Raw genomic sequence first — 24,205 nt, forward strand, 5'->3', positions numbered from 1 at the left:
AAACCTAACACTAACTATATAACTATTTACAAGGGCAGCGGGCTAGTCCGACGGCTCACTTCGGGATGTTCCGGGCCTGCTCAATGTCCCAGAGGCGCTCCTCCTCCATGGCCCCGAGGGTCCGCAGGGCCGTCCACATGTTCCCCCCAAACTCCCTGCGGATTGCCTCGAGGCACTCGGCACGCCTCAGGGCCCTCTGCATGGAGTTCTCCGCCCTGACCATCGTGAGCCGTGCCTCTTCCGCCCGCTGCCGCTCCGCATCTATGGCGTAGCCCAACCGCTGCCTCACGGAAGACACTTCCCGTCCTGGGTCCTCCTGCCCTCCGGCCGATGCCTGCCTCTCTGATGTGGAAGGCCCCGAGCCATCATGGCTCTCACCACGTTGCTGCTGCTGCTGCTGCGCCTCTGCCCGTGCACTGCCTCCTGCTGCCTGCACATCCTCCGCTGGCTGGGGTGTAGTCGTTGATGTGGCCACCCCTGCTGGACGTCCGACTCCCGACTGTGGCAGGGATGCCTCCTCCACCAGCCTGGCCGCACCGTCAGAGGCAGCTCCACAGGGCACCCAGGTGACTTATGGGTGGGAAGATGGCACGGAGGACGACTGGTGCATAGGGGGTTCAGTTGAGGAGGGGGTCGTAGCAAGCCCCATCAAACGGAGGAATCCGGCCTGGGTGACCTGTCCCAGTAGGCCGACGCGGTCAACGAGCCATTCGAGATGACGTGCAGTCTCCTCATGAAAAGACTGCAGGTCACCTCACATGGCCCGTTGACGCAACGCCACACCAGTCAGGACAGGCTCAACCCGGACCCGGATAGCCACGTCTGCAGGCAGAGGAAGGCCAGTTGTCGTGAGCTCATCCTCTGCCTGAAAACGGGTCTGGACGTACGCATCCCTGCTGGTGCAAGATGATGCAGTGACAGGATCAGGGACAGGATTGCACACAGGCACCTCTGTGGCGACCGGTTCTGCCTCCTTTCCCTGGTCCTGCACTGCACCACTAGCACCAGTGAAATCCCCACCTCCAGACCCCGTCTCTGTTGCTTGCACGGCCTCCTCCTCCACCAAGATGACTCCTTGCCGTCTTCCCCCGTTGGGCCCTGTGGGGTCCCAGCTGCCCCTTCTGCTGCCGAGGAGTCCAACTCCGACCTCCGCCTCTTGGACCTCCCCACGGCAGCTGCGGCCTGGGACGCGGCACCGGACTCCTCACTCCCCGACGAGATCACAACCTGGGAGGGGAGCCGGGCCTTGTGTCTCCGGCTGGCGGTGCGATCCCCGCCGCTGTGCTCCACAGCACCTTCTCCGCCCTCTTCATCAGTTGATGCTGCAGACAGGGAGAAATAAAACACAGGCATCAGGGCACTGTACAATGGACACATACACACATGACAGTTGCACATGAGTGGCATTGGCAAACCTCAGACATGGCATCACAATGGGCAACACACATGTCATTTCAACTTGAACACATGAGCCATACCACAGCCACATTGCAACTGCCAGCACCATCCATTCACATACAACAGCATGAGCAGGCAAAGGTGAGCCAGACATCACATGCAACACAGGGAGTGCACTACACATGCCGCACACCACCACACTTGCATGCATGTGTACACCTCAGCCAACTGTCGCAGTGTTCCGATGGGCATCCATGTCACATCTGCCAATCAGGCTTCCACATCCCGCTGTCACATGCATCCATGTTGCATCACTGTTGCACCCTTGTCAAATACACACACATGCACATGTACACAGTGCTGATACATGCATCTGAGAACAACATACATGCGTGACATCACAAACATGCCCACTTACATACACATTCATCCAAACATGTGTGCCCACGCAACTGCATTTGGCATGCAAGCCGACACACACAAGCACCATCCATGTCTCACACATGACAGCCCTCGCATGTGTTAGCCTCACGGTCCTGTACACCCCCACCCATACTCGGCCCCATACAAACAGATGTGCAACCGGCACACTACTGGCACATCACCACACGTACAGCTTACAATCATGATGCATGTACACTTACCGCTCGACTCCAGACGGGTCTGCCTCTCAAGGACCTGGACGTGGAGCCCTGGGGATATGCGTTCCAGGACCCTCATCTGATCTTCCGACAAGTGGCCCCGGCGCCCCTTAGCATCTGCTGCCTTCAAGAGGCGCCGGGCCTTGCTCAGGGTCCTGGACCTGAAGTCCTCCCAGCGCTTCTTGACATGTTGGAAGTCGCGGACTGCCACCCCCTCCGCATTGATGGCAGTCACGATGTCGGTCCAGATCCGATTCCGTCCTTCCTTGTCGGCGCGCACCCTTCTGTAGAGGGCATCATACTGCCCCAGGACTTGCTCCACCAGGACACCAACTTCCCTGGCACTGAAGCTGGTGCCCCTCTGCCTCTCTGGCCGAGGGTTGTCAGTGGTGCCAGATGTTGCAGTGCCCGACATGACAACCCCAGAGGCAGGAGTGGGTGGGCGACTGGGTCCTGGGGCTGGGCTGTGGAGCGATGGAATCGCAGACGGGAGTCTTCGGTTCCAGCAGGGGTGGTCACAGCAACAGCACCCCTGGCTGATGTGCAGGCAGCAAATGGCAGGGCACGCGGGCAGCAGGCAGTCAGGCAGCAGCAGATGGCAGGTGGGAGCATGCTCGGGGCTCTGGGGGGCAGTAATTTGGCCTTGTGGGCAGGAGCGTGGTCTTCCGTGTGCTTACGCGTGGCCAGCTTGATACGGAGTGATTTGACACGTGAAAATCCTGCACGTCTGCGTGTAAATCGAGGAAAGGCCCTTAGCGCGTATGCACGTCAGCACGCATATGCGATTTCATTGGACCCTTAGCGCGTGAGCGCATCTGTGACGTGACGCGCGTGGGTGTTTCCCTCATAACACGTGATGACAGTTGCCCACCCACTCCTGCCTCTGGGGTTGCCATGTCGGGCACTGCAACATCTGGCACCACTGGCAACCCCCGGCCAGAGAGGCAGAGGGGCACCAGCTTCACTGCCACCGAAGTTGGTGTCCTGGTGGAGCAAGTCCTGGGGCAGTATGATGCCCTCTTCGGAAGTAAGAGCGCCAACAAGGAAGGACGGACTCGGATCTGGACGGACATCGTGACTGCCATCAACGCGGAGGGGGTGGCAGTCCGCGACTACCAACATGTCAAGAAGCGCTGGGATGACTGCAGGTCCAGGACCCTCTTGAAGGCCCGGCGCCTCGTGTAGGGGGGCCGCATGAGTACCATCCAGATGAGGGTCCTGGAACGCGTAGGCCCAGCGCTCCACGCCCAGATCCTTGAGAGGCAGACCCGTCTGGAGTTGAGCGGTAAGTGGCCAAGCATTGCTGTGTGAGACAGGGCATGTTGCAGTGTGCTGGTTGTCTGATACTTGCCTGTATGTGTGACATAGGCCATGTATGCATGTGTGTGTGCAGGGACGTCATGCATGTGAGACCAGTAATGTGTGAACCACACGGTTGGTGCATGTGTTCAAATGCAACATGGGTTGCCCTATGCGGTATGGCCACATGAAAGGATGAAAGTGTCTGTTCCTGGACATGGGTGGGGTTGAGGGATGGGTGCTGATGCCATGTACATGTATGCTGTCCATGTCTGTGTATCTGACCTGCATGTCCGTGACTTGTGAATGGCAGGGATGCATGACACATGTCTGTCGCAATGTTCAGGTTCACTGATGCAGCCTAGTCATCCTTGTATCCACTGTGTCTGTGGTGTACGAGGCCAGATGGATGAAACTAGGGTGAAGTGTGTGCATGTGATAGGCATGGCCCATGATGCATGTGAGTTCCAAAACAACAGTGTATGTTTCAAGAATCACTTGGACATGTATGCTAATGTCCATAGCATGCGCCATGCCTGTTACCGCATGTGTTTTACCTGCACTGAGCCATGTGTTGTGGAGGGACATAATGGAAGTGATCTTTGACAGTGCCACTCATCTGCTATTGCTTCCTGTCTAGGGTACCATTGTACATTACCCTGATGCTTGTTTTCTATGTCTCCCTCCACACAGCGCCACGTGAAGAAGAGGGCGGAGACGGCTCCGTGGAGCAAAGCGGCGGGGATGCCCCCACGGCTGCAGCGGAAGGGGTGGGTGAGCCACCACAGGGGCTTGCAACGGCAGAAGACGGGGTGGAGCCATCCAGGTTGGTGGTTTCCACAGAGGAGGAGGAGGCCGCTACTGAGGCGCACATGGGGCCTGGTGGGGGCATCCCTGCTGGTGCAAGTGTTGCAGTCCAGGGGCAGGGGCAGGAGGCAGCACAGGTCGCCGTGGAGGGGCCTGTGCATGTCACTGTCCCTGACACTGTGACTGCACCACCATGCACCAGCAGGGATGCCCCATCCCAGGCCCGTCCGCAGGTAGGGGGGATGTCCATGTCATCTGACTCCCCTCCACCTGCGGATGAGGGGACCCCTGGCCGTATGGAGAAGGTCCTGATTGGTGTCGCGTTGCGCACAGGTGCAATTCGTGATGAGGTGCGTGCTTCCCGGGAGGAGCATGCAAGTCATCACGGAGAGCACTGTGCCGACGTGGCCCAGTTGGGATCGGCCATGGTCGGGGGTTTCCTACATGTGTCGGCCAATCTGGCGACCCTCTCCTCCTCTGTGGAGACTATGCACCAGTCATTCTCCATGCCGTCTTCCGGCCCAGATGCCACCAGGGCCCCCTGTGGACCTGCCCCGACCAATGCAGCCGGCTCGGTGGGGATCCCATCCCTGCCACAGTCGGGAGTCGGAGGTCCAGCAGGTGTGGACACACCAGCAACTGGACCCCAGCAGATGGAGGATGTGACGGCATCATCGGGCAGGGCAGGTGCACAACGGCGTCGGTGGATTCCATCAGCCTGGATGCCGTTGTGCTGGCACAGGCAGTTGCGTCGGAGGCAGTGGCAGGCTCGACGTGGGAGGCATCATGGCTCGGGGCCATCAACATCAGGGGTGCAGGCATCAGCCGGAGGGCAGGAGAACCCTGGAATGGGAGTGGCTTCCGTGTGGGAGCGGTTGGGCCAGCAGATAGGTGCGGAGCGGCAGCAGGCAGAGGAGGAACGGCTCACAATGGTCAGGGCAGAGAACTCCATGTGGAGGGCGCTGAGGCGGGCTGAGTGCCTCGAGGGTCTTCGCAGGGAGTTGGAGCTGGACACTGCTTTGTCCCTGCGAGACCTCGGGGCCAGGGAACATGCCTGCCTACAAGCCATTGAACAGGAGTTCGATGATGCCCTGGCCCATGACAACATCCAGTGAGCCGTTGGACTAGCCCGCTGCCCATGTAAATAGTTATGTAGTTAGTGTTAGGTTTCCTTTGTTTTTGCATTTTCTTTGGACCTTTTGGACAATGGGCCACATTTTTGTATATAGTTATTTTTTATTAGGTAGTGTTGTTAGATAGGTTTCATTTCTTTTGTTGGGATCATGGACCCTGGCTTGTTCACCTGTACATAGTTCACTGTTGGATTTTCTTTTCTTTTTACAATGTACCCATGGAGCAATGGCTTTCAATTATAATTTCCCATTGGATTTTCTTTTGTGGACTGTGACTTTGGACACCATTCCTTTGGATTCTGATTTTTGGTTTGCATTTTTTCACGGACAAGCTTCTTTTTACTTTTTTTACATTCCCATTTCTGTTAGTTTATTTTTGATTCAATTCATGTTTCCTTTAATACATATTTTTTGATCAAACTTCAATGTGTAGTATCATCTCATTGGTTTCATGCATATCATGATATGGGTTTTGAGATTCACTGACACCCATTGGGTGTATGTGAGGGACATGTGTTCGTTTCCAAACTTGCAATTGCTGTTCTATCATGTTATTGCCATTTCTGAGTGGGTGGATGCAATACTCGGGTGGGTGTTTTGCATTTGGAGGCTGACCATAGGGACCAGGGATCTAGATTGTGATGACATGTTGGCTTTGGAATATGAGTTGGACATGAGTGGGGGCCTGCTGGCAGGTGCCCCACAGTGCTGGGGGTGGGGGTGCAGGGGAACATGAGTGGGACATGAGTGGGGGCCTGCTGGCAGGTGCCCACAGTGCTGGGGGGTGGGGGTGCAGGGGAACATGAGTTGGACATGAGTGGGGGCCTGCTGGCAGGTGCCCCACAGTGCTGGGGGTGGGGGTGCAGGGGAACATGAGTTGGACATGAGTGGGAGCCTGCTGGCAGGTGCCCCACAGTGCTCTCGGGTGGGGGTGCAGGGGAACATGAGTTGGACATGAGTGGGGGCCTGGTGGAGGCTGCCCCTGCACTGCTGGGGGGTGGGGGTAATAGGGGACTTGAGTGGGGCCTGGTGGAGGCTGCCCCTGCACTGCTGGGGGGTGGGGGTGGTGGTAGACATGAGTGGGGGCCTGGTGGAGGCTGCCCCTGGTGGCTGGGGCGTGGGGGTGATAGGGGACATGAGTGGGGGCCTGGTGGAGGCTGCCCCTGGTGGCTGGGGGGTGGGGGTGGTGGGAGACATGAGTTGGACATGAGTGGGGGCCTGGTGGAGGCTGCCCCTGCACTGCTGGGGGGTGGGGGTAGTGGGAGACATGAGTGGGGGCCTGGTGGAGGCTGCCCCTGGTGGCCGGGGGGTGGGGGTGGTGGGAGACATGAGTGGGGGCCTGGTGGAGGCTGCCCCTGGTGGCTGGGGGTGGTGGGAGACATGAGTGGGGGCCTGGTGGAGGCTGCCCCTGGTGGCTGGGGGGTGGGGGTGGTGGGAGACATGTAAGAGGATTCAATTCAGCACTACAGCTAAGTTAACGCCTAGTCTAGAATACTGAATGAAAACCCTTATTGATTTATCTTTATGTCCAGTTCATGCGTTCTGGATGACTACCCCTATATAACACCCCTCTCTTGGAATCCCCCTGACCCCACTGAGCCAAGAAGTAGTTCTGTTTTGCAAGTTTAAAAGGTTTATTTGATAATTTAAAATATATATATATCACACTTTATAATAAATTAATAATTGAATAGCACACTTAATCTGATATGATAAAGATCAACAACGGAGAATCTGGCACTAGCACACTTCTTATAATCACTAATGAGTTGACATGAAATGGATAAGGTAGCACACTGGTAAATAGGAACAAAAGTATAATGTGGTAGAGGATGCTTTATGTAAGCTCAGGTGGATGCAATATTCAATGAATGCAGTACAGAAAATACTCAATATGATTTCAACCAAACAATGTAATCACTTTTCTCTGGCAATCCCCTCCCCCCCTTGATGCAAGGCAAGGAAATGGAAGGAAAACACACAGTTCTCAGAAATGCAATCAATGTAAATCAGTTCACCCCAGCAAGCTTACACTACAGAAAACAGATAGGAGTTTTGAAAACACAGGCAAAATGCTTTGATATGTGCTAGCAATGGATGAGAAATATGCTGGAAATGCTTTTAATTCCCTTTCAGAGGTTCAGGGTGAGTGGTATCTAGTTAATATTAGTCCAGGCTCACACTAGCAATGAGGCAGGGATAGTTAGCAGGTTAAACGAATTTCTGGCAAATGGAAGGCAAGCAGCAGCAGTTTTTACATGTGAAGAAATTTGCAAATCGCGGTAAAATTCGCGAATGCGTGTTCCGCGATTGCGGTGAAACCATAAGGGGTAGGAATGCGGTTCTAGGTTCATAGGAAAGCCACGATTCTAAGCTTTCAGATAAAAGTTACTGCAAGTCTCTAGCCCAAACGGTTACAGAGTTATGACCGATTTAATAGAGGTCGTTTTTGGTTTTGCAAATTTTAAAAGCTCAAAATGACAAGTGACAAATTTTGCAGCTAGAATGACAGGTGACAGATTTGGATCTATCAGGCAGTTCTACTTAGGTTAAATAGGTTGAATTAGATGAATTTAACTAGGAGATTGGATCTGCACAGTTTTCTAGGTACTCACACTATATTCTTGAGTGAAATGGGCCTCATCACGGATCTGGTCAGGGTTTTAGACTCGCCTCTGGTCTCTGCACTTCACAGTGATCTGGGTCAGCTCTCTCTGGTTCTGCTAACAGGTCAGCTCTACTCTGCTTCTGGTCTGGCCTGATGGATTTGAAGTCTCTATGTTGCTCTCTGAAGGTTTGATGGAGGTAAAGTATGGATTTTTCCGGCAGAGCTTCCAGCGGCAGATGGATTTGAAAGTCCCTATCTGTCCTGTCTGTCTGCTTTTATGTGTTTAGAATGTGGGTGTGTTCTAGCATCACTGACCCTACCTCTCTCTCAGCTTCTAATTGGTCAAACTTCCATTTATCATTTGATTGGGGAATGAACTGTGAGTCAGAGGGATGTCATTTTATGGCTTGCAGATAGGACACTCCTCTGTCAGATTGCACACATTCTATATTTGATAATAAAAGACATATTTCACAGTTACACAGTTGCTTGAAATTACATATACATGGTGTGGCCGAATTTAGCCATGTCTCTGTCCAAATCTGCTGTTTCTAAGAGCTTGCATTCAGAAATGGCACATAATTGACTTTTTAACTGATTTTTCACTTTCTGACATTGACCCAACTTTACATACATGTGTGCAGGGAGTATGGACATTAACTGATGAAGTTTCAGATTTTTAACATGCATACATTTAGAGTAATATCCACTTTTCCGCTAAAACCCCCCTGAACACGCCACCGGGTCGAAAAACCTCTTAAAATGTGGGCAGAAAAATCACAAGAATTATGGTATCATTTATAAAATTTTCACATGTCCGCTCTATGAATGATCCATCTTTTTAAAGTTATGTTCTGGCTCCAAAGGGGTGTGGTTTCCTCTCAGCACAAGGTAGAAATACTGGTTTATCCAGTTCTGCCAAGCCAGCTTGCTCTCACAGGCAGTGCCCCTCCCCTTTCCTCAGGAGGAAGCCACTTTTTACGACCATTTACGACTTCTGCCAATAAAACCTTTGCCTGAGCCAGGACAGGGCTCATTGTTCAAGAGGAAGCCATTTATGATCCTCTCAATAAACCCTCTGCCTGGGTGAAGGGAGTTGCATTGTTCACTCTCCTGCAGAGCACAGGTAATTCAATTATCAGATAGATGGCATATCCTTAGTGTGAGCAGCAAAAGGGCAGCTAGGCCTGGGAACACAGCTGTGACTCAAGTTTCACTCCTGATGGGGGTAGTTGCCAGGCAAATTGGAATCTCTTTAAGCTGTCATTTCTGTTCCCCAGTTTCTGCATTCAAATAAAACTAAACATTTTCACATATGCAGCTAGAAGGCTGATTCTAAGTTTAAAACTATGACATTTAAACAGTTACAAAGGCATGTGACACCAAACATAGGTCACTCATTTAATCTAAACATTTTCGATTTTAGTGTCTTTAAATCCAGTGCAACTTAAACTGCTGACTCCATAGCAGTTTTGTTATAAGCATTGTTTTGGGCTCTTCATTTCCCAGATTTTGTAGGCACACAACACTCCATTCTACCAAATGTCTGCTGGTGTCCAGTGAGTTTTTAGATGTGTTGCAATGTTTAAAATAGACAGTTTGAGCCTGCCTTCAGAGAAACACAGGGTGGTTTTAAACTGCCGGCTTTTGGATAGTGGTGAGTACTGGTACTGCACCCATTTTTGGGATTTAAGAAAATGAATTCCCAACAATTCTAGGTTGCATTTGGCAATCAGCATTGCCATTCCCAATGGTTTCAGACTACTGTGCGGGTAGTCCAATGGTGATTTTAAAGCGCTTTGAAGCTAACCGGCGCTACTGTTTTTCCTTTGGCAACCCATTTCCCTCATGGCAACCCGGCCTTTCGTTCTCGCACTGGTGGGTGGCAAGTGAGGCAACCATTTCGGTGTGCGCACAAACTGCGCAGCTTTCCTGGATTTCGGCGCACATGTGGGTTTTCCGCCATCTTGAATTTTCTAAGCCCACAGCACCAAATGTTGTGGCATGATAGCTTAAACGTGGGTCAGGACACCCAACAAGCCCCCCCACGCGACTGCACTTTGAATTTGAGTCGATGGGGAGTCGCGTGCCCAAGGGTTTTGACCCACGCACCGGTCTGTCCGCATAATCTTCTTCCTCTTCTGTAGATGGCATAGTTCAGCATCTTCTTCTCCATCCGGTACTGATCGATCAGTTCTCCTCGCCGGTCCTGATGGGAATATTGGGCGGTCCACTGGGCCCATTGGATCTTCGTTCCCGGTCTCCGTATCATCCTCCTTGGCCCGTCTTCAGGTTTTCTTTCTCCTAGGACGACAAAGGAAGAGCGGCAATACCTACTCATAGACTTTTTCCACCACTGTTGAGATAGTGGGGCAGCATATGCATTTCATCATAACAAAACATTACATCCTTATTTTGAAAAAAAAAAAAAAACAATATAACTAAGAGACAGTTTCATGCAAATCACAATATTTTATAGTCTGAGACAGTACCCGCTAGGATTCCAGAGGATTCCTCCAGTTGTTGCAGAGTGTGCCTGGGATGGCAACACTTCAACTGGTTTAGGTGTACCCACTTGTCTTCCCCCGCTGCCAAAGGACCTTTGGGGATGTGGATTTTGTAGGCCACAGGGGAGATTTTGTCGATGATCTCAAAGGGTCCCTTCCATGTAGGCAAAAATGTGCGCTGCTTGGCCTGGTTCCTTTGGAAGTTGTATAGATAGACCCGGTCTCCCACCTGATATTCCTTCCTGGAAGTTTTCAGGTCATAATGGGTCTTCATGCTATCAGCTGATCTTTCTAGATTCCGCTGAGCATAAGCAAAAGCATGTTGAAGGTGTTTCCTTAAATTCTCCACATACTCATGAGTTGTGGAGGCATTTATCAGTGTCTGCTCTTGGGTCCTGTAGAGCAAATGCTGGGGAAGCACCATCTTGCGCCCAGTCATCAACTCAAATGGTGACATTTTGGTTGCAGATGAAGGGGTAGATCTGATAGCCATTAGGACCAGAGGTAATCGGATATCCCAACTTGGCCCAGAATCTGCCACAAACTTCTTTAATATGCTCACAATTGTCCGGTTATATCTCTCTACTGCCCCAGAAGAAGCTGGTCTATAAGCAATATGCAGCTTTCTCTTGACCCCCAGTATCTCCCACATCTTTGTCATTACTTCACTGGTGAAGTGGCTACCTCTGTCTGACTCAATCCTTTGAGGTAGACCAAAACGGGAAAAGATGTGGTTAATCATCAAGGCAGCTGCCGTTTCTGCCTTGCAGTTTGGGGCTGGGAGACATTCCACCCACTTGGTAAACAAGCATGTCACAGTCAACGTGTACTTATTCCCCCTAGCCGAGCGAATCACAGGGCCTACAAAGTCGATTTGTAAATCTGACCATGGCAGTGTCATTGCCCTCTTTTGTAAAGGCGCCCGGTGCGTAAGGGATGATGGCTGAAATTGTGCACACACAAGACACCCCTTCAAGTATTGGTCGAGGTCCTGCCCCATGTGTGGCCAGTATGCAACCTCTCTTAAGATTTCCAGTGTTGTGTGAAACCCCCTATGACCGGCGGTGGCCGCATCATGGGCGTGACTTAACATCAGGCTTCGGAATGAGGTAGGAACCACCCACTGATCGTGGCCAGCTTTGGATTTCCTTACCAGCAAACCGTCTTGGATTCGGAACATTTTTGGACATTTCATCAACACTCTTAGGTCCTCTTTCCCAATGTAATCGGTATCCGTCAGGGGAAAGTTCTCAGGGTCCTCAAGGTGCTGGTAAAATTTACCAATTATTGGATCCCCCTTCTGAGCGGTAATCAAATCAGCATCAGGGGTCTCCTTGCTCCATTGTGCAATTGAAGGGTCGTTGTGAGCATTTGTCTGGGACCTAGTGATGGCAGTGACCTGGATTTCCCCCAACCGGGACTCAATCTCAATTAGATCCCCTTGGATGGCCCCGGTTTTGGCCAGCTGATCAGCTAAGTCGTTTCCAGTTTTGTCTGGTCCCTCTACTTTGGAATGACCCTTGATCTTTTTCCAATAGATGGTCATCTCATTCGAGGTGACCAGATCATCAATGTTTTGGATCAACTTCCCATGTTTCAAGGGTTTGTTGTTAGCACATAACATGCCTCTGGTTTTCCAATTAACCAGGTGCTCCACGAACCCGTTCCGTACATAATCCGAATCTGTGATTATGACCAGTTCGTGGAGTTGATGCTGGACAGCAGTGAGGATGGCCTGATGCACAGCCATCAATTCTGCCACCTGACTACTTCGGGGACCAATTTTGTATCCAGCGGAGGATTCTGGGGACTCATTCACCCATGCATTCCCTACGCCAGCCACCAGTTCTTTCTCCCCGTTGTTGTCAACATGGTAAGAGCATCCATCCACATAGACAGTGGGCATTCCCTCACACTTGTCTTCTTCAAAGACTTTGTGGGGGGAATTAAGGTATGCCTCCATGTTGTCCTTTATTTTTAGACTTTCGTCCTCGAGACAGTTTTCTCTGGCACAATCATGCAAGTCAGCCAGACCTTGCGCGAGGGGACTCTTCTTGTTTTGGCCATATCGGACCTCCACAGGAAAGCCTTGCATTGACAGAATCCAGGAAGTAATTCGGGAATTACTCACATTTCCGGCCCGGATTCTGTCACTTTGGAGATATTGCAGAGGCTGGTGTGGAGTCTCCACTATGATGTGTTCCCCCTGGATAAACGGGCGGTAATTCTTCAATGCCCACACCGTTGCCAGGAGTGCCTTCTCACAATCGTTGAATTTTTCCTCCACAGAGGATAAAGTTTTGCTCGCATAGGAGATTACTTTATTGACCTTGTCATGCTTTTGGTATAATACTGCCGTCAAGCACGTATTAGAGAACCCTGTCTCCAGGAAGAACTCCTTGTTTCTGACAGGGTAAGCTAGGCAAGGCGCTTGTGAGAGGCTTCTCTTGAGTTGTCTTACTGCCTCGGCTTGTTCTGGACCCCATTCCCACTTGACCCCCCCCTTCAGGAGATGAATCAGGGGTCTGGTGATCTCTGCGTAGCCCTCAATGAACTTTCTGCTGTAATTAGTCAGTCCAAGGAGGCTCCTTAGTTCCCGCAGAGTTGTGGGGTCTTTCAGTTGCTGAAGTGCTTCCACTTTCTTTTCCTGGGGACAGAGACCCTGAGGAGTAATCTCATGCCCCAAGAAATTAACACGGGTTCTACACCACTGTGCTTTCTGAAAGGAAAGTTTTGCTCCGGCGGCCCTCAACTGCGTCAGAACATAACGGATCTCCGCTATGTGTTCCTCCACAGATGAACTTTTAATGAGGACATCATCTACATAAGCCAGGTTACCCCTCGCACCCAGGTCGGGCATGGCCTTATGTAGGAAAATATTGAACTCATTACCGGAGTTAAGGTATCCGAAGGGAGTCCGGGTCCATGTGTACTGCTGGCCCCCAAAGGTAAAAGCCAGTTTGTATTGGTCCTCCCTGCTGACAGGCACGGTCCAGTATCCATTGGTCAGGTCTATTGCAGTGAATACCTGTGACCCCTGGATCTGGGCCAGCCCTTGGTCAATGTAGGGCAGAGGCCATCGGGAAGTATGGACCCGTTTGTTGAGCTCCCTGAGGTCGGCACAGAGTCTCCACTGGCCGTTTGGCTTCAATATTCCCAGCACCGGATTATTGAAGGTGCTGTGGACTGGACGGATTATTCCCCCGGACTCAAGGTTCTTAATTATTTCAGTAAGGGACTCCATTGATGCGAGAGGCAAGCGATATTGCTTCACAAACACAGGAGTCATGCCAGGGTCCGTGGGGATTGTTGTTGTGTGGATGTCAGTGCGACCACAGTCATATGAGTCTACCGCAAAGAGATCTTGGAAATCCAAGAAAACTTGTTTCAACTTTTGCTTTTGTTCCAGAGTCACACAGGCATCAGCTAGGTTGACTCTCTCTTCCACCATCTGCCTGAAGCCTGGAAAGACTTCTGGTTTGTCTATTTCCGCGGCCTCCTCCAGCTGGGTGGAGAAGTCCCTGGTCAGAGTGCTGATTTGGACCGGAGGCTTCAGGTGGGAAAGGCAGCCCTCATGTACCTGGAAAATCACCTCATCCCTCCTGAAGTCACACGTCACATCTTCCTTACCATAGGGGCAGGAAGTGTACACCAGGAAGTTCCCCCCATGCCAGGTGAAAATCCTGTCTGGTGTTGTATTGTCCTCACTGTCACTGTCAACACAGTCCTTGGGGATTGGTCCTAACAGTTCATTTACAAGATCAATGGAGAAATGTCGGTCATCAACCGCCATTCCAATAATGGTGCCTGCGGCTAGAGTAATACTCTTTAAGTCGCTGTTATCCACCTCTATTAGAATGGTGTCATGTTCTATGTTGACTAATGGAGTTGGGTTTACCCCCAACCCTTGCTGTTGGAAAGAAGCATTTAGATGTATGTAAGCATCAGGGTTTTTCAACTCTTGTCCCCTATTAACTTTCACTTCCAGGGAGAATTGTCGGGTCCTTTCTGGGATGGTGACTTCCTCTTTAACCTGAATTTCAACTGCATAAGGTAGCAATTGAGCTGACCTAAATGCTTTTTCTGGATCATCAAAGCCCATGGGATTATCCGCTAATCGGGACCAAGCTTTGAAGTTTATTAGGTCCAAACTAATGGCAAAGCGATTGAGAATGTCACTGCCTAAGTAAAAGGCGGCAGTGACGTCTCGCACGACCCAACAATTATGGACTATGCTCTTGTTGCCAATGGAGATTTTGAGCATACACCTGCTTGGCAGGAGATGTTTTGAATTGGGTGCTTCCAGGTCCATTTCCCATTTGTCTATCAGTTTGAAGGTGGGAATGGCTGGATCTTTTGGGAGTTGGCGGAACATGGCTTCGCTGATGAAGCTCTTACCGTTGTTCACACACACTCGAACGAGAACAGAGTCCTTCCCATCATTTAACTGAACAGGGATGAACAACTGCTCTCCAATTTGCTGAATCTCAGCCAGGCTCTGAGCTGATTTCACATCTTTCTGGACTATAGGAGTGGGAGTTTCAGATTGTGGATTGGTATAGAATTTCAGAGTGTTTCCTTCCAGCGTGGAATACCACTTTAGACTGGAAGGAAGGTTGATTTTCAGAAATAGAGAGGACCCCCCATCACCAGTCTGTTGTCCTACTGCTATTACTGTCACGTCTGGAATCTGGTTATTCTGGAAGTGAAATTCTACTTGGTCAGATTTTTGTTCAACCATGTGGCAGGTGCCGTTTAAACTAACATGGTTTCCACTCTGTTTTAATTTTATTGGTCGGCTAGTCTGGGTCCAGAGGACCTTGTTTACACAATCTATTAGGGGTGACAACCTTCTCAGGAGGTCATTCCCTAGTAAACAAGGGGTGCCCTCTGGGGTCACAACTATGACCGGGTGTTTCAATTTGTGTCGCCCAATTTTAATGTTCAAGTCTGCAGTCCCCTCAACGGGAATTTCCTTCCCGTCAAAGTTCTGCAGTTGTCCAGGAAGAGAGGTGAGAGGAATTTGGTAATTCTCTCCCCTTCCTGCATTCAGTTCATCAAAGGCACTTCTGGACAGAAGGGTAGCTTGAGATCCTGTGTCCACCAGTGCCAAAATTGTACCCTGCCCCTGTACTTGTACCGGGGCATAATATCTTCCCTCCTTCTCCTCAAGGGGGCACAGATAATGCACATTTTTGGACAACTGGTGGGCTAACTTTCTGGTTTTGGACATCGCTAGCGAAGAGATTTGGGCAGAATTCTGTGGAGAGCCTTGGGAATCTGAAAGAAAAAGTTGGCAACTGGAGATCAGAGCCATTTTGGGTTCCCCTGGCTCCGGTTCTGGGCCGCCCCCCCCCTTTTTGGAGGCAGTCACCAGGATGGGTTTGAACCAGGGGATTTTCTTGCTGTTGGTTCTGGGATGAGATGGTGGGCGGCGGTAGCTCAGTCTCCACATCTCCCCAGTCTGGATTTGCATCCCTAGGAACCCATTTTTCTTTGGGAGGAGTTCCCCCCTCTCTGAAGGAGAAGATCCTTTTCCCAGGATCCTCTGAGGATCCCTCTCCCTCAAATTGGAAGATCTGTACCTCCTCCTCAAACTGAGTCTGTTTGGGTCTTTTGTTTCTCCTACCCCCCCTCTGCTCCTTAGGAGGCAGACTTTCAGGGGCAAGAGATTTTGTTTCCGGTTCCGGGGTTTCCAGGGGCTGTTTACAAGTGAGGAAGGAAGCTTCCTCCAAGGCTTTACACCCCCCTTCCCTTTGTGCCTCCTCCCTGGGAACCGGTGTGTTATCGGGGTGCTGCCCCCGTCATTGTTCTGGAGCACCAGGTCCAGAGTTGGGTACGTTCTGCGCCGGCATGCCGATCTGAGGGTTCTGCTGAGCCCTCAGTATGTGACCCATATCCCGCGCCATGTTTTGAACCTGGCGCTCTAACTGGGAAACCCGCTCAGGCTGATACGGGGCCCTCTTTTCTCCCCTGGGCTGATCCCGGGAAGGGTAGCTGTCCCTCCTCTGGTAGTACCCCTGGTTGGGAAGATTTGGGTACCCCTCCACCCTTGGCCTCCCCTCTCCCGGATTCAGTGGTCTGGGCTCAGGGAATTGGGGAAAGAAGGATGGATGGTTTTGGGGCTGAAAGTCGGGTGGATATCTGGGGAAAAAGTTCTGCCCAGGGTTTAGAGAATTTCTGCCCTCCTGTGGGAAGTTTGGAGGGAAGTTCCCTGGGTTAGGTGCTTGGCTGGATCCCCCCCCTTGGGCTGGAGGAGTCCACACATAACCCAGGATGGGTCGATTTCCCTTGTAACGGGGACTTACATAATCAGGAGAGCGAGGGACCCCATTTGTGGGGCTGCCTCCTTGGCTCCCTGTCTGTGACTGACCCGAGGACCTTCTGGGCCTAGCATTATTAGGTGCAGGTAGGTTTTTAGGCCCCCCCATCTCCAAATCCAAAACGGGGGTAACCTTTACCTCTGCCACCTTGGCAGCAGCAGGGGTGCTGTTGGCTTTGGGGTTTTTCTGGGCATTACTTTTGCTATCTACCGGTTTCTGCACCTCATAGATCCGGGTAGCCTGTTCAATGACCCAGTCTAAAGATCTTTTCTCGTGAAAATCCCTCACGAGCTGGGTCATGATATATTTGGGCAAGGCATGGAAAAACGTATTTATAAATTCTCTGCTATCCGTGCGCACCCTTCTTGTGGTCTGTGCAAAAGCACGCTTTAACTCCTGCACAAATTCTTGTGGGGCCTGATCCTCCCCACATTGCAAATTGTAGGCTGCCTTGCGAGCCTCTTGAGGATTTCTGTGAACAGAAAAATGTTTCAAGATGGCCGCCTTATAGGTGGACCATCTTAAATGATTTTGGTCCTCCAGCCCCGCAAAGAAACTGGAGTATTCCGGGGAGAAGGTCCACTTTACATATTGAATACAGCTTTGGCTGTCCTTCAAATGGAAAGTCTCCATCATTTGTTCAAACAACTCTAAGTGCTCCCAAACAGAATACTTAGCGTTCTTATAGTAAGGCGTGATGACGCTCCTGATCGCCTTAATCTGCTTTAAGGGGTCCTTAAGCAAGGCCCTTTTTGCCTTATTGGCCTTTTTGGTTCGGGTAACCCTTGTCCATTCGTCCTCGGACTCAGAGGCACTGCTCCCAGAGGTTCCCGTCTGTTCTTCCAGGTTTTCCCGGATTCTGCGAGCCTGGGAATGGCTGGCAGAATGTGGGGACCTGGTCTCCTGTGTCCTGCGCAGTTCAGAGGAGTCTTCAGATTCCTCCTTGCTGCCAGGATTTGATGGGTACCCCCTCCACTGACCTAACTGGGCAGAGGTTTTCAGGATGCCCTTAATGGGCCTATTCTCCCGGGGTTCCCCACTGAATTGCACCATGCTTGGGTGCCCATGCCCAGATGCCCGCCCATCCATTCCTGGGAGGTACTGGCCTATGAGCCCCATGCTTCTGGCTGGATAGTAATCTGCCATCCCTGTGGCCCTGTGCTCATGTGCGCCAGGGGACATGGGGGTGGTAGAGTCCAGGGACTGAGGGAGATGAAGGCCCCTGGTGTTAGGGCTCCTGCGGTTATGGTCAGGAGTCTCTCTTTCCCAGCGGACCTCATCTCTATCCGCCCCTGCTCCCTGTTGCAATGCAAGAGCCTGCATTTGTGCTTTCAGTTCCTCTGTTAAGGCCTTACTCGACTCTATCAGTTTCTCCTGCATCGCTACCTGTTGCTGGAGCCTCTCATTGTGCTGGCAGAGAGCCTCATTTTCCCTCTGTGCTTCCTGGTTGGTCCTGGAGAACTGGGCCAGTCTTTGCTGCAGGAGGGTTACCTCCTGAGCTGTGTCCCTATTGGCCTGCTCCTTTCTTGCTAGAGCATCCTCCACCCTCCTGGTGTGCTCTAACAAGTTCTGGTGTTCTTTTTGGAGGTCACCCAGTCCCTGGTGGGCCAGGTGATTTTCTTCCATTTTCCTTTTTAAATGGCAGACTTCCTGGCCTAAGGCGTCTCTTTCCTGACTAAGAGCCTGCATTTGTGCCGCCAGGTCGTCCCTCTGCCTTTGAAAGGCACCAGCTTTCTGGCGTTCTTCATCAAACTCTGCCTGGGTATCCAGGTCTTTCAAGATCAGCTTGTTGCTCTCTACCTTCACTCTATCTAGATGACTTTGCAGGGTGACTACCTGCTCCGTGCATGCCCTGTTAAAGTCTAATTGTTGCTCCAGCTTTTTCTGGCTCTGCAGTAAGGAGTCCAAACTGTCTTGGTGCTCCTTCTGCAGGGCCATAAATCTAGTATCCTGGTCAGCCTTTTCCTGTTGCAGGATGCCCATATCCTCTTTTATTTTAATGATATATTGCCTACTATCATTTTCTGACTCCTGGCTCCTGAGCAGCCTCTGCTCAGAAGAGTCCAGCTCAGATTGGGCCTTCTGTAATGCCAGCAGTTGCCTACTCGCCAGATCTTGGCCTTCAGCACATTTGTCCTGCATGGCTCCCACGTATAGGTACAGGTATGCTGCTTTCCTGGCAATCTTATTGTGTTCCTCTTTGGCTTTAGGAGCCATATATAGTTCACTCAGGGCCACATGTAAGGGACCCTGATCTCTATATGTATCTGACCCTGTTTCAGTGACCTGTCGCGTGATGGCCTGCAACCAGGCATCCTGGCCCTGTTCGGTCCATTCACCTCTCACAAATAGCTTATGCAAGAGGTGCTCTCTGGCTATTTTCATGTCTACTAAGGTCGTCATTCTAGAGATTGGTCTCTGTCCTGACTTACAGAAGTTAGTATTTTATTTTTGCAGAACAGAACTTTTCTTGGAGTGTCCCTTTTGAGGAGTGCTTTACAGCGTAACACAGCGTGGTGATCCGACCGGATATGTGTATCTGGTCAGCTGGCACGCTGTATTAATCTGCACAAATGGTAAATCTAACCCAAACGTCCGGCCCGAGCCCCCAATTTGTAAGAGGATTCAATTCAGCACTACAGCTAAATTAACGCCTAGTCTAGAATACTGAATGAAAACCCTTATTGATATATCTTTATGTCCAGTTCATGCGTTCTGGATGACTACCCCTATATAACACCCCTCTCTTGGAATCCCCCTGACCCCACTGAGCCAAGAAGTAGTTCTGTTTTGCAAGTTTAAAAGGTTTATTTGATAATTTAAAATATATATATATCACACTTTATAATAAATTAATAATTGAATAGCACACTTAATCTGATATGATAAAGATCAACAACGGGGAATCTGGCACTAGCACACTTCTTATAATCACTAATGAGTTGACATGAAATGGATAAGGTAGCACACTGGTAAATAGGAACAAAAGTATAATGTGGTAGAGGATGCTTTATGTAAGCTCAGGTGGATGCAATATTCAATGAATGCAGTACAGAAAATACTCAATATGATTTCAACCAAACAATGTAATCACTTTTCTCTGGCAATCCCCTCCCCCCCTTGATGCAAGGCAAGGAAATGGAAGGAAAACACACAGTTCTCAGAAATGCAATCAATGTAAATCAGTTCACCCCAGCAAGCTTACACTACAGAAAACAGATAGGAGTTTTGAAAACACAGGCAAAATGCTTTGATATGTGCTAGCAATGGATGAGAAATATGCTGGAAATGCTTTTAATTCCCTTTCAGAGGTTCAGGGTGAATGGTATCTAGTTAATATTAGTCCAGGCTCACACTAGCAATGAGGCAGGGATAGTTAGCAGGTTAAACAAATTTCTGGCAAATGGAAGGCAAGCAGCAGCAGTTTTTACATGTGAAGAAATTTGCAAATCGCGGTAAAATTCGCGAATGCGTGTTCCGCGATTGCGGTGAAACTATAAGGAATGCGGTTCTAGGTTCATAGGAAAGCCACGATTCTAAGCTTTCAGATAAAAGTTACTGCAAGTCTCTAGCCCAAACGGTTACAGAGTTATGACCGATTTAATAGAGGTCGTTTTTGGTTTTGCAAATTTTAAAAGCTCAAAATGACAAGTGACAAATTTTGCAGCTAGAATGACAGGTGACAGATTTGGATCTATCAGGCAGTTCTACTTAGGTTAAATAGGTTGAATTAGATGAATTTAACTAGGAGATTGGATCTGCACAGTTTTCTAGGTACTCACACTATATTCTTGAGTGAAATGGGCCTCATCACGGATCTGGTCAGGGTTTTAGACTCGCCTCTGGTCTCTGCACTTCACAGTGATCTGGGTCAGCTCTCTCTGGTTCTGCTAACAGGTCAGCTCTACTCTGCTTCTGGTCTGGCCTGATGGATTTGAAGTCTCTATGTTGCTCTCTGAAGGTTTGATGGAGGTAAAGTATGGATTTTTCCGGCAGAGCTTCCAGCGGCAGATGGATTTGAAAGTCCCTATCTGTCCTGTCTGTCTGCTTTTATGTGTTTAGAATGTGGGTGTGTTCTAGCATCACTGACCCTACCTCTCTCTCAGCTTCTAATTGGTCAAACTTCCATTTATCATTTGATTGGGGAATGAACTGTGAGTCAGAGGGATGTCATTTTATGGCTTGCAGCTAGGACACTCCTCTGTCAGATTGCACACATTCTATATTTGATAATAAAAGACATATTTCACAGTTACACAGTTGCTTGAAATTACATATACATGGTGTGGCCGAATTTAGCCATGTCTCTGTCCAAATCTGCTGTTTCAAAGAGCTTGCATTCAGAAATGGCACATAATTGACTTTTTAACTGATTTTTCACTTTCTGACATTGACCCAACTTTACATACATGTGTGCAGGGAGTATGGACATTAACTGATGAAGTTTCAGATTTTTAACATGCATACATTTAGAGTAATATCCACTTTTCCGCTAAAACCCCCCTGAACACGCCACCGGGTCGAAAAACCTCTTAAAATGTGGGCAGAAAAATCACAAGAATTATGGTATCATTTATAAAATTTTCACATGTCCGCTCTATGAATGATCCATCTTTTTAAAGTTATGTTCTGGCTCCAAAGGGGTGTGGTTTCCTCTCAGCACAAGGTAGAAATACTGGTTTATCCAGTTCTGCCAAGCCAGCTTGCTCTCACAGGCAGTGCCCCTCCCCTTTCCTCAGGAGGAAGCCACTTTTTACGACCATTTACGACTCCTGCCAATAAAACCTTTGCCTGAGCCAGGACAGGGCTCATTGTTCAAGAGGAAGCCATTTATGATCCTCTCAATAAACCCTCTGCCTGGGTGAAGGGAGTTGCATTGTTCACTCTCCTGCAGAGCACAGGTAATTCAATTATCAGATAGATGGCATATCCTTAGTGTGAGCAGCAAAAGGGCAGCTAGGCCTGGGAACACAGCTGTGACTCAAGTTTCACTCCTGATGGGGGTAGTTGCCAGGCAAATTGGAATCTCTTTAAGCTGTCATTTCTGTTCCCCAGTTTCTGCATTCAAATAAAACTAAACATTTTCACATATGCAGCTAGAAGGCTGATTCTAAGTTTAAAACTATGACATTTAAACAGTTACAAAGGCATGTGACACCAAACATAGGTCACTCATTTAATCTAAACATTTTCGATTTTAGTGTCTTTAAATCCAGTGCAACTTAAACTGCTGACTCCATAGCAGTTTTGTTATAAGCATTGTTTTGGGCTCTTCATTTCCCAGATTTTGTAGGCACACAACACTCCATTCTACCAAATGTCTGCTGGTGTCCAGTGAGTTTTTAGATGTGTTGCAATGTTTAAAATAGACAGTTTGAGCCTGCCTTCAGAGAAACACAGGGTGGTTTTAAACTGCCGGCTTTTGGATAGTGGTGAGTACTGGTACTGCACCCATTTTTGGGATTTAAGAAAATTAATTCCCAACAATTCTAGGTTGCATTTGGCAATCAGCATTGCCATTCCCAATGGTTTCAGACTACTGTGCGGGTAGTCCAATGGTGATTTTAAAGCGCTTTGAAGCTAACCGGCGCTACTGTTTTTCCTTTGGCAACCCATTTCCCTCATGGCAACCCGGCCTTTCGTTCTCGCACTGGTGGGTGGCAAGTGAGGCAACCATTTCGGTGTGCGCACAAACTGCGCAGCTTTCCTGGATTTCGGCGCACATGTGGGTTTTCCGCCATCTTGAATTTTCTAAGCCCACAGCACCAAATGTTGTGGCATGATAGCTTAAACGTGGGTCAGGACACCCAACAGACATGAGTGGGGGCCTGGTGGAGGCTGCCCCTGGTGGCTGGGGGGTGGAGGTGATGGGAGACATGGGTGGGGGCCTGGTGGAGGCTGCCCCTGCACTGCTGGGGGGTGGGGGTGGTGGGAGACATGAGTGGGGGCCTGGTGGAGGCTTCCCCTGCACTGCTGGGGGGTGGGGGTGGTGAGTGACATGAGTGGGGGCCTGGTGGAGGCTGCCCCTGGTGGCTGGGGGGTGGGGGTGGTGGGAGACATGAGTTGGACATGAGTGGGGGCCTGGTGGAGGCTGTCCCTGCACTGCTGGGGGGGTGGGGGTGGTGGGAGACATGAGTGGGGGCCTGGTGGAGGCTGCCCCTGCACTGCTGGGGGGTGGGGGTGGTGGGAGACATGAGTGGGGGCCTGGTGGAGGCTGCCCCTGCACAGCTTGGGGGTGGGGGTAATAGGGGACATGAGTGGGGGCCTGGTGGAGGCTGCCCCTGCACTGCTGGGGGGTGGGGGTGGTGGTAGACATGGGTGGGGGCCTGGTGGAGGCTGCCCCTGCACTGCTGGGGGTGGGGGTGGTGGGAGACATGAGTGGGGGCCTGGTGGAGGCTGCCCCTGGTGGCTGGGGGGTGGGGGTGCTGGGAGACAGGAGTGGGAGCCTGGTGGAGGGTGCCCCTGACTGCTGGGGGGTAGGGGGTGCAGGGAGACAGGAGTGGGGGCCTGGTGGAGGGTGCCCCTGACTGCTGGGGGGTGGGGGTGCAGGGAGACAGGAGTGGGGGCCTGGTGGAGGGTGCCCCTGACTGCTGGGGGGTGTGGGTGCTGGGAGTCATGCATTGTTGATTAGTAGTGCAAGGTGACATGTGGGTTGGCTGGGGGGCATGCCCATGGTGGATGGGCTGCCTGCGGGACATGTGCAGGGGTGCAGGGTAGTCCCACGTGGTGTGGGCGGCCTGCAGGGGCCGTGGAGGTTGTAGAGCGAACACCTGGGAGGACCCACACAGCCAATTCACGTGTAGTACTCCCCAGAACCCCTGAAATACACGTACCCTGCTGAAATCGCGTGTGGAACTTCCCCCGCACCCCTGAAATACACGTACCCTGCTGATATCGCGTGTGGAACTTCCCGCGCACCCCTGAAATCCACGTACCCTGCTGAAATCGCATGTGGAACTTAACGCGCACCCCTGGAATACACGTACCCTGCTCGCACAGGGCCAATCTCGTGTGGAACTTCCCGCGCACCCCTGAAATACACGTACCCTGCTCGCACCGGGCCAATCGCGTGTGGAACTTCCCGCGCACCCCTGAAATACACGTACCCTGCTGAAATCGCGTGTGGAACTTCCCGCGCACCCTTGGAATACACGTACCCTGCTCGCATGGGTCCAATCACGTGTGGAACTTCCCGCGCACCCCTGAAATACACGTACCCTGCTCGCACACGGCCAGTCGCGTGTGGAACTTCCCGCGCACCCCTGAAATACAAGTACCCTGATGGAATCGCGTGTGGAACTTCCCGCGCACCCCTGAAATACACGTACCCTGCTGAAATCACGTGTGGAACTTCCCGCGCACCCGTGAAATACACGTACCCTGCTCGCACAGGGCCAATCGCGTGTGGAACTTCCCGTGCACCCCTGAAATACACGTACCCTGCTGAAATCGCGTGTGGAACTTCCCGTGCACCCCTGCAATACACGTA

The sequence above is a fragment of the Ambystoma mexicanum genome, chromosome 4p, assembly GCF_040938575.1.
Source record: "Ambystoma mexicanum isolate Mex_15411 chromosome 4p, UKY_AmexF1_1, whole genome shotgun sequence".
NCBI classification, from domain to species: Eukaryota; Metazoa; Chordata; class Amphibia; order Caudata; family Ambystomatidae; genus Ambystoma; species Ambystoma mexicanum.